Raw genomic sequence first — 16,321 nt, 5'->3', positions numbered from 1 at the left:
ACTTGGTTCCCCATTGTGGACTGTGTGAACTTTGGTGAAGGTTTTCTCTACTTCCTGTGGGATTTTGTACAAGTTTTCCTTCCCATGGAGATCCCTGTCCCATGTCCAATCCCCATTACAAGCCTCTCATAGAAATGCAGCATTTGCAAGTCTGAGGTTTTCCCATTAATAATTTGGCTTTTGCAGTGTTTGGATTATTTGCATAAGAGGGGAAAACCAATCTGATCAATCAATACAGAATACACATGACAGCTCTGCTATTAGTGAGGCCTCATAAACAGGTTGTGCTTGGGCACCGCCCGCTATCTGCATACATATTAGTACTATATATACACAGATCAAGGGACTGAAGAGAAGTTATTTTTCAGCACAAACCTTCCTGGTGCCCAGATTACCCTCCCTTCTGCCTGGAGAGCAAAAGCAGGTAAGTGTCCCTAATGCAAGATTACTGGCTGCACTGTGTATCCAAGCACTGCTCTTGTTACTGTACTTATACTTAAAGGACAACTGTAACCTGGCAGTCCTGCTGATCCTCTGCCTCTAATGCTTTTAGCCATAGACCCTGAACAAGCATGCAGCAGATCAGCTGTTTCTGACATGATTGTCCGATCTGAAAAGATTTACCACATGCTTGTTTCTGGTGTGATTCAGACATTACTGCAGCCAAATAGATCAGCAGGGCTGCCAGGCAACTGGTATTGTATAAAATAAAATAAATATGGCAGTCTCCATATTCTTCTCACTTCAGTTGTCCTTTAAAGGGGAACTGAAGAGAGAGGTATATGGAGGCTGTCCTGTTTATTTCCTTTTAATCAATACCAGTTGCCTGGCAGCCCTGCTGATCCTCTGCCTCTAATACTATTAACCATAGCCCCTGAACAAGCATTCAGCAGATCAGGTGTTTCAGTGGTTCAGACTTATAAGTCTGATCTGACAAGACTAGCTGCATGCTTGTTTCTGGTTTTATTCAGATGCTACTGCAGAGAAATAGACCAGCAGGGCTGCCAGGCAACTGGTATTGATTAAAAGGAAATAAACAGGACAGCCTCCATATACCTCTCTCTTCAGTTCCCCTTTAAAGGACCTTTGTTGCGAAAATCAATAAAATTGTAAACATATACACATAAGAAGTATGTTTCTTCCAGAGTAAAATGAGCAATAAATTACTTCTCTCCTATGTTGCTGTCACTTACAGGAAGTAGTAGAAATCTGACAATACTGACAGATTTCGGACTAGTCCATCTTCTCTTGAGGGGTTCACAGGGTTTTCTTTATTTTTAAAAGCACTTAGTGAATGGCAGTTGCTCTGTCCAACTGCCCAAAATTGTGCAGCCAACATGGAGGCTGGCCAGCATCATTGTATAAATCTTTTTCAGTGAATGTCTTTATAAAGAATAATGGCCATGCTGAGAATCCCCCATGAAGAGATAGACTAACCCAAAATCTGTTGGTAATGTCAGATTTCTACTACCTACTGTAAGTGACAGCAACATAGGAGAAAGGTAATTTATGGCTCATTTTACTCTGGAAGAAATGAACTTCTTATTTGAAAGTGTTTTAAATGTTAAGATTTTCGTGACAGTTTCTCTTTAAAGCAAACCTAAAGTGAATGAAAAGAGTTAGATACTCACCTATGGAGAGGGAAGGCTGTGGATCCCATGAGCTCCCCCAGCCCTTTCTCTGTCACCTCATTCCACTGATGTCTTCCATTCGAAGTTTAGGGCTTCCAGACTCCTTGACAGGCTCTGGAAGCACTTGGGTCCCGAATGGTTCAAAGAAAATATGAAAACACCTCAATATACCACCTGAGGTCTTCACATAAACCACCGTACCATCGCTGCCACAGCTGGATACGTCCTTCTATTCCACAGTAATCAAATCATATAGCAGCGTGGAGGATGGAATCCCAAAGGATGCAGCACATTCCACTCAAAGAGAGACATCCATTGCAGAGGATCACAACCTGCATATGCAGGGCCGACTCTAGTAACAATGGGGCCCCATGACAGGCACCACCAAATCAGAAAGTGGCATGAGGGGCCCTTTGTAGCAGCCAAATTTCCCCCCCAGATCTCCTCAGCCAGCTGCTGCCCCCTTCCAACCACCACTAAACTGTGTTCCTCTGGGCCACTGCAGAGTCTTTGGCAGAGTATTATCTTACCTGTTCTGGTGGGCGTGTGCCTCTGTGAGTCCGTGGCTCCGTGCACTTTCTGACTTCATCCTTACAGGGGCGCGTCTCCTCTGAGCATGTTATTATGTAATACCATACCACAGGTCACAGAGAAAATAAAGCCAGTGGTGGATGAAGATGGACGTGCACGGAGTCATAGATTGACAGAGGAGCTTGTCCACTGGAACGGGTGAGATGCTACGCTGCCGAAGAATTTGCAGAAGCCCCAGGGAGCAGCAATTAAGTTGGGGGAGACTCCTTTTGGGGCCACTACAGGCTCTGGGTCCCTTGGGCAATTGTCCCCATTGCCTCTATGGTAGCACCGGCCCTGTGCATATGCACTCTGTGCAAATAGAAAAGGGATGCTCTCAGTGTTTATTGGCACTAGGATCCACTTTATTAGAAAGTTAAAATGCAGCCAGTTCAGAGAAAAATACACGCACCTGATGAGGGTCCCAATTCACTTAGGACCATCTCTGGTGTATCACCCTTCCCAGCTGTGTGGTACTAACTCCCTTCAACCTGGTCTGTCTGCAGATGCTGCCCACTCTTGCCCCGACTAGTTTCGGCCTTCTGCCATCATCAGAGGCCTTTTATATTTGAGTGCATATGCAGGTTGTGATCCTCTGCACTGGGAGTCTCTCTTGTAATGAAATGTGTTGCATCCTTTGGGATTTCATCATCAGCGCTTTGGCATTCTATATGACCCGAATAGTTCAGTCCATGCGCAGTGCAGATCTCCTCGTTCTTGGAAGTAGTTGGGAACGTGCGTACTTCAAAAGTTCTGATAGTGTCCATTCACTAGGACTTCATTTTTGTTTTGTAGGCGGGGCTTCACTTCATTTTTCTTTTTGCTCCCCAAACTGCTCCTTGTTTGCTGGTGACCCTAGTTGGGATTCTGCTGGGGGAGAATGTGCCTGTCCGTGGGTTACACAGTGGGCAGGCTATAGATTAGCGCTGTAGTTTGCACAATTTTTTTTGACCGTGTTTATACAAATTCCTCTCATGTGTACAGCGCTTTCTGGTTGGCCGCCCTTTTGGTGTTTCTATGGGGGCGAGGCATGGTTATTCCCAGCCACTTTAGCACATATAGCTGTGAGCCCATTGGAGGACGTCTTGTCCTCTGCAGTTCTCCATCAGGTCCTCCTCAGTATGGGGGCAAGCCTACCTCTTCCATTCATTCCTCTTTAACCTGTTTTAAATGATTCTAATAAAGAGCTATGTTTTACTAAAAGAGCTTTGATACAATTTTATGCAAGGAGATCCCGACCCAACCTTGGACACTGATTCTTTTATATCCTGCACAAGGAGTCCCGAAGAAGTATTCAACCTGCTAGTCAAATAAAATCAATGGGACAGCAGTGAAATCACGGGGTGTAGACCTAGAAGGCTCTATGGATCTAGAGCCATCCCTCTACATAGATGAGTATCTAAGTTTTTTTGTTGCTTCAGGTTCACTTTCAAGAGCAACGTTACTGCAATGCAGCCCTAAAACCACTCCTTTTCTTGTTCAGGAAACATGAAGATGTATAGCTCCACAGCCATCCAGATGCAACCTCAAGAGCTTGAAACCTCAGATCCACTATGTATTGCTCCTTCAACGATGGACAACAGTACACAGGTTAGAAACTAAAAAGAAAAAAGAACCCTTAAGCAGTAAATGCTTTCTACTAACCACGTTAACAGATGACTCATTTAATCAATAATATAATTAAAAGCCACTCAAGCGAGTGAGGTGTGGTCCCATATTAGTTATGAAGAAAATCTGCTGACATCAAACCTACAAAAGTTTATTTGAGTCAAACCTTTAATAACTATCCGCCATACATCTTTTTTTTTGTTGTAAGGTTTTGAAACGTGGGCCCCTATTCAATTATCTTTTAAGTTTTCTCCTAGGTGATATTTGCATGCCTTGTCAATAAAATGCCTTTTAAGCCATAAGAAACTGAGAACATGTTCAAAGCAAGCTTGGCAGTACTTTTTGGCACTTTTTCAGTTGTGAAGTGCTCAGGAAGTCGCTATACAAAGCACTTTTTCAAGCGGTTTACGATTTCCCTATACCTTCCACTGAGCCAAAGCGCTCAGAAAATAGTATTTTGGGGCGAATTATGAAACGGTTGTAAAACTGTAACCGGACATATATAGAATAAAAATGTAAGGCTCCTATAAAGAGGGAAGAGTCTTATTATAACATACGTCCAACTCTGAGTTCAAATTTGAGTATTTCTCAAGGTACTGGTATGAAAATAAAAGTTAGAACAGCAATGTGATAAAAATAATTTAATAAGAATAAATATTATTATTATTATTATTATTTATTGTATTTATAAAGCGCCAACATATTACGCAGCGCTGGACAATAAATATATACAATGATACAAGGATGACATACATAGGGTTATACACATAGAACAAAGTTATACATGCAAATTGTACAAAATACATGATCATGCAATATGGTCTGGTTAGGTAGGCCCAGTAATACAAGTACAGGCTGCCATAGGACAGGAGCACATGATCCTGTAGATTACACTAGGGAGTGGAGGACCCTGCCAGAGGCTTACAATCTAAAGGGAGGGGTGGAAACACTAGAGGGGGGGCTGTTAAATATTCCTTAGAGAGTTACTGTGTGGTAGGAGGTGGGTAGGCCATCATAAAGAGGTGGGTTTTGAGGGCTTGCTTGAATGTGTTGAAAGAGGGAGCAAGTCTGATGGGTGGTGGAAGGGCATTCCAGAGGGTGGGGGCAGCTCTTGAGAAATCCTGCAGGCGGGCATGGGAGTGTGAAATGCGTGGGGTGGTGAGGCGAAGGTCGTTGGAGGAACGGAGGGGGCGACCTGGTGTATACTTGTGAACAAGTTTCGAGATGTAGGTAAGGCCGGTTTTGTGCACAGATTTATACGCCAGGCATAGAATCTTGAAACTTATCCTGAAACGAATAGGGAGCCAGTGCAGGGATTCACAAAGGGGAGATGTGGATGCAGAGCGGTGCGAAGAATGGATGAGTCTTGCAGCCGCGTTCATCACTGATTGAAGGGGGGCAGTGCGTTTCAGGGGGAGGCCAGAAAGGAGGGAATTACAGTAATCAAGGCGGGAGATGATGAGGGCATGGATGAGCAGTTTGGTCGTGTCCGGGGTTAAGAAGGGGCGGATCTTGGAGATATTACGGAGGTGGAAATTGCAGGCTCTGGTGATGTTTTGGATGTGTGGGATGAAGGAGAGGTCAGAGTCCAAGGTGACACCTAGACAGCGGGCCTGGGAGGTAGGGACAATGGTTGTGTTGTCGATTGTGAGGTGGAAATCTGGGATGGGTGCAGCAGCATGGGGTGGAAAGATCAGGAGCTCAGTTTTGTCTAGGTTAAGCTTTAGGAACCTAGCTGACATCCAGGAGGAAATTGCTGAGAGACACGAGGAGACCTTGTTTATGGTGGTGGATGAGAGATCGGGGGGTATGGAGGTAAATCTGAGTGTCATCTGCATAATGGTGGTAATTGAAGCCCAGGGAGGAGATTAGCTTGCCAATTGAGGAAGTGTATATGGAGAAAAGAAGGGGGCCTAGAACAGAGCCCTGGGGGACCCCAACTGAGAGGGGGGCAGGGGTTGAGGAGGAGCCATTGAAGGAAGTGATGAAGGAGCGATTGGATAGGTAGGAGAAGATCCAGGCCAAGGCAAGACCATGGATGCCCATGGACTGTAGTGATTGGAGCAGGAGGGAGTGGTCAACAGTGTCAAATGCTGCAGAGAGGTCAAGGAGGAGCAGGATGGAATAACTGCCTTTGGCCCTGGCAAGGGTAAGGTCGTTGACCACCTTGGCGAGGGCTGTTTCAGTTGAGTGTGCAGGTCGGAATCCAGACTGTAGGGGGTCAAGTAGGGTATTGGTGTTCATGTATTGGGTAATGCGCTGGTGGACTAGGCGTTCGAGGAGTTTAGAAGCATAGGGAAGGAGGGAGATTGGGCGGTAGTTTGAGGGTAGGGATGTGTCGAGTGAGGGTTTTTTCAGCAGGGGAAGTGCAGTGGCCTGTTTGAATGCTTTGGGAAAGATGCCTGTGGAAAGGGAGAGATTGAACAAGGAGGTGAGGACTGGGGCCAGGTCAGGGAAGTGGGGACGAAGAATATTCACAGGTACCGGATCACAGGGAGAGGATGTGGGGGGGGGGGGAAGCCACTAGCAGCAGGCTGACTTCATGGATGGTGGCAGGAGCAAAAGAAGCGAGGGGTGGATGAGACAGGGGAGCAGCTGGGAGGGAAGGCAAGGGGACAACCTGAGAGGCATTGGGAAGGGAGGGATGGAGGAGGGAAATTTCATTGCGTATTGTTGCAATTTTAGTGGTGAAGTGGTTGGCAAAGTCGTTGGCTGAGAGGGAGGAGCTGGGAGGGGGAGGAGTGGGGTTGAGGAGGGAATTGAAGGTAGCAAAAAGCTGTCGAGGGTTGGAAGCTTGGGTTCCAATCAGTGCTGCAAAGTACCTTTGTTTAGCCTCAGAGAGGGCAGTGTGGAAGAGTAACAGTTTGGCCTTGTAATCTAGGAAGTCAGAATTCAGATGTGATTTCCTCCATTTCCGTTCGGCTGCTCGAGTTTCTTTCCTGAGGTTACGTGTGTGGGTGTTGTGCCAGGGTTGGGGGTTGGGGGGCTTGTTAGGGCGGAAGATTGAGGGGGCAGCTTGATCTAAAGCAGATGAGAGGGCAAGGTTATAATGTGCAGCCGCTTCATTGGGGCATGTTAGGGTAAGTAGGTGGGAGGAGAGGGAGAGAAGGGGACTTGCTAGGACATTTGGGCTGAGATTACGTAGGTCTCTCTGCCATCGACCAGGCTGAGGGGTGGGGAGAGAAGTTGTTGGTGGGGAGATGGTGAAGGTGAGGAGGTGATGGTCAGAGATAGGGAAAGGTGCAATGTCCAGGTTGCTGAGGGAGGTGGACTTTGAGAATATGAGGTCAAGAGTATGACCAGCGCGGTGGGTGGAGGAATTTGTGTGCTGAGAGAGACCAAGGGATTTGGTGAGGGAGAGTAGCTGCTTGGCAGCAGTGGAGATAGGCTCATCGATAGGTAAGTTGAAATCCCCGAGTATGATGGTGGGGAGGTCAGATGACAGGATGTGGGGGAGCCAGGAGGCCAGGTTGTCCAGGAAGAGTGAAGTTGGAGCAGATGGGGGGTGGTATAGGACTGCAATGATGGCTGGGAGAGGTTGGTACAGGCGGATTACATGGGCCTCAAAGGATGAGAAGTGCAGGGAAGGTGACGGTGATAGGACCCGGAAGGTGCAGGGTGCGGAGAGAAGCAGACCCACTCCTCCTCCAGATCTGTTGTCAGGTCTGGGGGTGTGACTGAGATGCAGTCCCCCATAGGAGAGCGCAGCAGCTGCGGTACAGTCAGAGGGGGTGAGCCATGTCTCTGTGAGGGCGAGGAAGGTGAGGGATTTGGAGAGGAAGGAAATATCAGATCATATTAGTGGGTTCATACAAACTGACCATAAATATCAAAGGCTAAGACCAATAAATCACAAGTAAGCTGAGCAAGCATAAGATAACATACAAAAATAGAGTGCATATTGTTTCGGCGCCACTCAGTTCGGCGCTGTGAGAGACGAATGACGGCTCTCACCGCTGCCGCTAAACTCCGAGGCAGCGTTAAATACTATTCCCCCTCCGAGTTGTCACAACTTGGAGGGAGATGTAATTCTGAGTCTGGCAACCGCCACAGCTCCGAATTACCACTACGCACCCCGCGCAGCATAGCATTGCTGCCACGGGGCGCCCAATCAGCTGATCCGACAAAAATAGCTATGATCATCATGTATGCATATTATTTAAATCAAAATACACTTATTAATCACTATGATGAATCATACAATCCTAGTAGCTTATATTCTATATATAAGAAACAATTATATCTGTTTTCACTGGCGTAACAATAGGGCCTGCAGCCCCTGCAGACCCTGAAGTTCCTCTCTTTAGCCTCTGACGCAACTTCCTGTATAAACAGGAAGTCGCGTCAGACACTAGAGGGAGAAACATCCACGCTGGAGCGCACGGAAGGTATGTAACTGCCGCTGCCCGCCGCCTGCATGCACAATAGTATTGATGCTGGAGGGAAGCGCAGAGGGGAAAGCCCGAGGTAAGGGAGGGGGGGGACTGTCCCCCCCTCCCCGCTGAAGTGCAGCATGGCTTTCCCCTCATGCTGCGACCCCTCCAGCCCCCCAAAACGGTCCCGAGCGGGCCCCAAGGTGGAGGGGGGGGGCGCTCATAATTTCTGCAGGGGGGCCCGGAGGGAGATAGTTATGCCCCTGTCTGTTTTTATTCAATCTATAAATGAATCAATTAATCTCCCATACTGGAAAGACTGACAGGTACAGATTCCAATAAGAGCGAGACGCTTACATGTGAACACTGTCATAGAAAATCATTACTAGAGATGGCTCGAACCTCAAATTTGGGGTTCACGAACTGCGAACGTGAACTTCCGCAAACGTTTGAGTTTGCGCGAACCGGGCGAACCGCCATAGACTTCAATGGGCAGGCGAATTTTAAAACGTACAGGGACTATTTCTGACCACAAAAGTGATGGAAAAGTTTTTTCAAGGGGTCTAACACCTGGAGGGGGCATGGCGGAGTGGGATACACGCCAAAAGTCCCTCAGAAAATTACATATTTGACACCGAGTAGGGTTAAGATCCCTAAAGGACAGAAATCACATTGCATTGTTAAATTTGAGGCATAAAGTGCTTTAAAACATCTTGCGTGTGTATACATCAATCAGGTAGTGTAAGTAGTGTACTGCTTCACACTGACACACCAAACTCACTGCGTAACGCACCGCAAACAGCTCTTTGTGTAGTGACAGCCATGCTGGACTGGTGCACACCATGGCGAGAGTGCAGGCCATGGCGGTTTTCCAGCCCATATGGTCGGGCTGAGGTAGCTTAGTGACAGAACAACAGTGACTGTCCAGCTGATCGAATTTGGTCTGTCCACAATAAAGCAACAACCTTATTATCTTGGGTGTGCCCCCAACACACTCATATAGGTCATTGCTTCATTGTGATACGCAAGCCCCTTCACCGAGGCAGCTGGCAAGGTAATGATCACGGAGGAGAATTGAAACATGTACATGCCTTTTGTTTTGTTATTGCAGCCACAGTGCAGCCAGAAAAATTAGGCATGTCCACACACCAGAGAAATTACTATTATTTTTGGTAGCTGACACTGCTAGCAGTGGGAATCCACCTGGAGTCCTGGACCCTGTTGGTGGTGGCAGAGAAGGCAGTCAAGCGGCCTGCAGGCAGAGATGCTGTGTGGGGACTGACTTAGTCTTCGGGCAAGCAGTCACATGGCGTGCAGGCAGAGATGCCGTGTGTGGGGACTGACTTTGTCTTTGGGCGGGCAGTAGCCCTCCGGGATCCATGCCTCATTCATTTTAATAAGGTGAGGTACTGAACAATTTTTTGTTCTAGGCGACTTCTCTGTGACAATGCCTCCTGCTGCGCTGAAGGTCCTTTCTGACAGGACGCTTGAGGCGGGGCAAGCCAGAAGTTCGATGGCAAATTGTGACAGCTCTGGCCACAGGTCAAACCTGCGCACCCAGTAGTTCAGGGGTTCATCGCTACTCAGAGGCCAGGTAGTCAGCTACCTGCCGGTTGAGGTGTTTGTGGAGGGTGGATCCATAAGGGCTGAGGCGAGGTGTTACACTAAAGAAAGTCTGCATGTTCAACATCACCATCAGATCGTCTTGGCCTGCGTGGACATGGGAGGAGGAGAAGGAGGATTGCTGGCACCTTTTTTTCTGTTGTGCTGTGACACAGGGCCGGTTTAAGCAACAATGGGGCCCCAGGGCAAAATAAACCTGGGGGGCCCCCCCAACAGATTCCCCGGAGCAAAAATTGGCATTAAGGGACCTTTTTTGCAGCTGGTATAGTCAGGGTTTGAAGCTCCAATCGGTCGAAACTCCACATTCTGGCTACCCCAGCCTGCATGGGGGACAAGGGGTTAAAAAGTTTCAGGAGGGGGGACCCCACATAATTAAAAAAAAAAAAAATCCCACACTCTAAACATAAAAAAAATTGGGAAAATAGGAAAAAAATGCCAGGGATCTTCATACAGCCATATTGCGGCTGCATAGCGATCCCCGGCCAAAGTGCTGCGGCTGCGTATGGACCCCCTGGAAACCCCGTCAGGAAATGTATTGCTCTTTCTTTTGATACATGTAAAATGACACTACCGTTAGGTACTAAAAGTGACATTTACCGCATTTAAAAGTATACTTTTTTCCCTTCGAAACTTTAAAATCGATTTTCTCAAAAACTATAAGGTCTTTTTGAAAAATTGTTTTTTCCTCTTATTCCCAATGATCTCCTTAACATATCCTGCACATTTAGGGTTTCTAGAATTTAAGGTGGATTTGCTATTAACCATTAAAATCGGCTGGTTTTAAAATGTGTATTTTTTTTCCTTTAAAACTTTAAAATCGATTTCAAAAACTATAAGGTCAATTTGAATTTTTTTTCCTCTTGTAGCCACTGGGGGCTCCTACAAGCTCTGGGGCCCTGGGGCAGCTGCCTCCTTTGCCTCTATGGTAGCGCCGGCCCTGCTGTGACATCACCCTTAAACGCACTGTAAAGTATACTTGCCAGATTGTTGTGCAAGTGCTGCATCCTTTCAGCCTTCCAGTAATTTGGTAACATCTCCGCCACTTTGTGCTTATACTGAGGGTCTAGTAGCGTTGCCACCTAGTGCAGGTCATTCCCCTTGAACCTTTTTATACAGGGGTTCCTCAACAGGCTAGACAGCATGAAAGAACCCATCTGCACAAGGTTGGATGCTGACCTAGTAGTCATCTCCTCTTCCTCAGTGATGTCAGGGAAGTTATCCTCCTTCCCCAGCCACGAACAATACCACGGGTACCTGAAAGGTGAGCAGCACAAGCCCCCTGTGACGCCTGCTGCAGTTGTTATTCCATCTCATCCTCAAAGCCACATTCCTCCTCTGACTCCTCTTCCCCCTCCTCCTCCCCCCTCCTCTGTGCTGCCACAGGTGTTGACAAAAAATCTGGTTCTGGTTCCCACAACTCTTCGTCTTTCTGTTCACGCTCCTCTACAGTTTGATCCACCACTCTACACATGGCACGCTCCAGGAAGAAAGCATTGCCATCAGATTCAACCAACAGATAGATCCCTCTCTGATCGAATCTGATCAGAGAGGGATCGTTTTACCACCTTTACTGGGATCGGTTGAAAAGGGTGCCCGAGCTGCCTGTATGAAAAGGGCGCCGCCATAGACATCAATGGTATTTCGGGAAATATGGGCTACAAGGTGTAGAAAAGGGCGCCCGAGTTTTGATATAGGCTACAAGTGGGTCCCCTTTGCAGCCCATATTTTTTTCGGCTACAGTAAGGTGCCCCTCTGTAGCCCATATTATTGACTTTTTTTTTGTAGCCGAAGTTTTTATATGGGCTACAAGCACTGTAAGCCGAATTATTTCATTCCTCCACTATCCATGGCGGCCTGGAGGGGGAATAGTAAGTAACACATCCCGGAGTTTTTTTGTAGCCGAAGTTTTTATATGGGCTACACCAGGCGCCATGTTTTTTTTGTAGCCGAAGTTTTTATATGGGCTACACCAAGCGTCTTTTTTGTAGCCGAAGTTTATATGGGCTACACCAGGCGCCTTTCTTGTAGCCGAAGTTGGTGTATATATGGGCTCCACCAGGCGCCCTTTTTTACCGGCGCCCTTTTCATGTAGACCCCCTTTACTGCAAACAGATTGTAAATCGATTTCAGCCTAAAACCAATCACAGTCTGTGGAGCTGCCGCTGCTGCCACCCCCCCCCCCCCCCCCCCGCATACATTACCTGCTCCGGCCGGCGCGAGTCTCCTGGTCTCTGCTGTCTTCTTCTCGCTCCGGGCTCCGGCTACTGAACTTCCTGTCCAGGGGAAGTTTAAACAGTAGAGGGCGCTCTACTGTTTATCCCATTCAGGTTCCGTCGGTTTCATGTGAGAAATGTTCACTTCCCATTCATTAGCCTATAACTTTATCACTACTTATCACAATGCACTGATCTATATCTTGTTTTTTCCGCCACCAATCAGGCTTTCTTTGGGGGGTACATTTTGCTAAGAGCCACTTTACTGTAAATGCATTTTAACAGGAAGAATAAGAAAAAACGGAAAAAATTCATTATTTCTCAGTTTTCAGCCATTATAGTTTTAAAATAATACATGCCTCCATAATTAAAACTCTCGTATTGTATTTGCCCATATGTCCCGGTTATAACACTGTTAAAATTATGTCCCTATCACAATGTATGGCGACAATATTTTATTTGGAAATAAAGGTGCATTTTTTCCGTTTTGCATCTATCACTATTTACAAGTTTAAAATAAAAAAAATATAGAAATATTTCATCTTTACATTGATATTTAAAAAGTTTAGACCCTTAGGTAAATATTTACATGTTTTTTTTTTTTTTTTATTGTAATGTTTTTTTTTTTTATTGTAAACATTTTATTTGGGTAGTTTTGGGAGGGTGGGAGGTAAACATTTATAGTGTAAATGTATGTTAATTTTAAATTATTATTTTTTACAGGTGTAGTATTACTTTTTGGCCACAAGATGGCGGCCATGAGTTTGTTTACATGACGTCACTCTAAGCGTAACACACGCTTAGAGTGGCGCATCGGGAAGGGAACGGCCAGAAAAGGCGCAGCTTCTGAGAGAAGCTGTCGCTTTTTCAGCGGGGGAGAGGAATCAATGATCGGGCTCCGTAGCCCAATACATTGATTCCCTGGCTACCGAATTCGTGGCCGGGAGTGCGCGTGCACGCGCGCGATTGGCCGCGGGAGCGCGCGGTAGCGCGCATGGTTCCTGGACGTAGAAACTACGTCCAGGAACCAAAATAGGTTAAACTTCCTGCCGGGACAGGAAGTTCTGTGTAGCAGGAAAGGCCCAGAGCGGAGAAGAAGACCGCAGAGACCAGGGGACTTGCGCCAGCCGGAGCAAGTAATGTATACCCGCTGTTTCCGTCAGTCGTCGGGCATTCGAACGCCGCTAACGACGCACTCCCGACCCGCCGGCGACCGAGGAAAATCTTACGCACGGATGGGGTGACAGGAATCGACGGGAATGATCGATTTCGGGCAGAAATCGATCGTTCTGTCAGCGGTGTGCGCGGCGATTTCACAGCCATTTCGATCACTGTGATTGGAACGGCTGTATATCGGCGGGAAAATCGTTAGGTGTATGGGCCCCTTAAGAGGAGAAGAACAAGCCCTAAGAGAAGATGAAAAATGATCTCCTGCTATAGTATTCACTAAGCAGCAGAAAAATGTACATACACACACACAGTAGTGTTGGGCGAACAGTGTTCGCCACTGTTCGGGTTCTGCAGAACATCACCCTGTTTGGGTGATGTCCGAGTTCGGCCGAACACCTGGTGGTGTTCGGCCAAACTGTTCGGGTTCGCCCGAACTACTCAATGCCCGGCCGAACAGGGCCCTGTTCGGCCGAATACGGCCCCCCTATGGGGTCGCAGGCATAAGGGGGGAGCATGCCCCGATCGCGGGGGGGGGGGGGGGGGTCGGAAATTCCCCCCACCCCCTCCGCTAGCGCTCCCCCCTCTGCCCGCTTCCCCATACAAAAGTTTAAGGAAAGTACCTGTAATAGTGGATGGCCTGGCAGTGGCACTGTGGAGTGAGGAGGAGGAGTCCGGAGAGTGACGCGTTGAGGGAGGCCGGGCAGCGGGTGGTTCAGCGGTAGTACCCTTGTGGTACTTCCGCCCTTTCTCTGACCTCACGCCCGCTGCCCGGCCTCCCTCAACGCGTCACTCTCCGGACTCCTCCTCCTCACTCCACAGTGCCACTGCCAGGCCATCCACTACAGGTACTTTGCTTAAACTTTTGTATGGGGAAGCGGGCAGAGGGGGGAGCGCTAGCGGAGGGGGTGGGGGGAATTTCCGACCCCCCCCGCGATCGGGGCATGCTCCCCCCTTATGCCTGCGACCCCATAGGGCCCCCAAAAGCGGGATGTTCGGGAAGTTCGGGGTTCGGCCCGAACATGCCGAACATCTCGGCCATGTTCGGCGAACTTTCCCGAACCCGAACATCCAGGTGTTCGCCCATCACTAACACACAGGACCGGTTCTCTCATGAAGCAAGGTGAAACGTTTGCTGGTTCACAGAGGAAAAGAAAGAGTATGGTGCAGCACTCCTATTCAAAATATGCAGTGGAAGGAATAAAAAGCAAAAAACTCTCACCACCTCTGCCTTGATCCTTGCTGTCAATCCCCTTGAGGACGTGTGCTCCGTCATGTCACAGAGAAAGGAAAAGTAAATCTTTGGATTAGTAGAAGAAAAAACGTGCACCTTCCGTCCTTTGATGTGCGTGTTTATTTTCAGCAGTGACATTCCATCACATCGGATCTCTTACATAAGTCTTCTAATCACATGACCCATGCATAGCGGTGGTGGTGGAGGAGGTGGGTGGCGGGTGAGGATGGCGGAGAGCGACGGCCGTTTCGTGTCACGTGAAACGTTTGCATCAGGTGCAGAGATTACACGGGCAGCATTTTTGTTCTGTGTTTACACTAACAGCATGCAGTCAGTATGTAGTACGGATAACTTAGGTAAATAAACAAGCAGCTTCCTGTGTACTGTATTTACCTGAGCTATTCATACTACTTGCTGCTGAGGAGCCAGCCTTCAGACCAAACATTAACCACTTGAGGATCGCAGTGTTAAACCCCCCTAAAGACCAGACCATTTTTCACAATAAGGGTCACTGCAGCTTTAAGGGCTCACTGCAGGGCCATACAACTCAGCACACAAGTGATCCCCCCCCCCCCCTTTTCTCCTCACCAACAGAGCTCACTGTTGGTGGTGGGGTCTGATCGCTCCCCCAGTGTTTATTTTCTTGAGGTAAATATTTATCTGTTTTATATATCTGTTTTATTTTTTAAATAAAACTGTATATATTTTTTTTAATTTCTCAGTGGCCCCTCCCTCCCCCCGCCAGCCTGTCACTGTGATCAGCTGTCATAAGCTTCAGCCAGATCCCCCCTGAGCCTCTGGAGGGGACAGCCATGTCACACGGCTGTCCCCAGTACAGAGCTGCTGTTAATCGCAGCGCTGTACAAGCTAATTAGATGGCGGTTTTGCCATCTAACAGTCTCCGAGTGGTGATTGCTGCTGGGAGGTTGAAGGCGGAGCAGAGCTCCGCCTACTAAGCGGAGATGCGTGCGCAACAGAGTGCGCGATCGCCTGCAAAACGAGCCCGAAGGACTTTACGCCAATCGGCGTTAGGCGGTCCTGGGGCTTCCGCCACCGCCGTGCCCATTGGTGTGACGTGGTCGGCAACAAGCTAGTCTTACACACACATGGAGAGGATAGAAATAGATTACAGCTGAACAGAGGAGAAGGTCACTTTCTAATGACGCCAGGATCTATAAGAGGTGCTATAAATGATCCTATCCAGCTGGCATTTGTAACCAGATACACTGCCTAATATGTGTTTCTCTCACTAATACAACCATGCTACTAGGGTTATCTCAGTAGCCAAAATATGCTGTAGTGCCCCTTTAAAGACAGCAAATAAGCTTAGTAAATTGTGGCGGTTATCTTTTTTGTTTTCCGCAGGATGAATGCCTGCGCCAATCGGCTGAGCCGGAGATGCCCCCAACAGATGAGAGGACAAAGGATGAACCGAAGTGTGGAAAATGTTCCTGCGATAAATGTTGCAGTCACTGCTTTTCCGGGACTTCTTTCTCTGTTAAGACATTTAGCCTTCTTTTTCTTCTTCTTGTTTTTGTTATTGTTGTATTAGTATTATTGCAGTATGCAGTATTATTATTATTGCAATATTATAATTTTTGCAGTTCTCTAACAGTGCCATTACAATAGTAATTTATTAAGCATTTAAGAGGAACTTTACTGAATATACTGCAATTTAAAGTGAACCTGTAGTGAAAAAAAAAGTGCCTTGTGAGAGGGAACCTTCTATATCTTAAAGAGGCTTCCCCCAGCATCCTCAACAGACCCATTCCAGTGCTGGCAGCCTCCGAAAAAGAGTTTGACATCACTTTCCAGAAGCTCACGTAGGCACACTAGCACATCCGCTTGGCGTTCTCCATTAAAAATCTGAGCCGGAGCGGGTTCACGTAACTGCACAGCAGC

General features: G+C 47.5%; 1 long non-coding RNA gene across 1 annotated transcript; it reads left to right on the top strand.

Annotated features, from left to right (window-relative positions):
• The first annotated feature begins 367 nt into the window (after nucleotides 1-367).
• LOC137560893 (uncharacterized) lies at nucleotides 368-16,321 on the top strand. Its single transcript, XR_011029841.1, has 3 exons — nucleotides 368-424; nucleotides 3,685-3,791; nucleotides 15,785-16,321. It is a non-coding gene; the product is annotated as an uncharacterized lncRNA (long non-coding RNA).

The sequence above is a fragment of the Hyperolius riggenbachi genome, chromosome 3, assembly GCF_040937935.1.
Source record: "Hyperolius riggenbachi isolate aHypRig1 chromosome 3, aHypRig1.pri, whole genome shotgun sequence".
In the NCBI taxonomy this organism is placed as follows: Eukaryota; Metazoa; Chordata; class Amphibia; order Anura; family Hyperoliidae; genus Hyperolius; species Hyperolius riggenbachi.
Note: the sequence above shows the minus strand (reverse complement) of the source record. Positions and strands in the feature narration are given on the sequence as shown.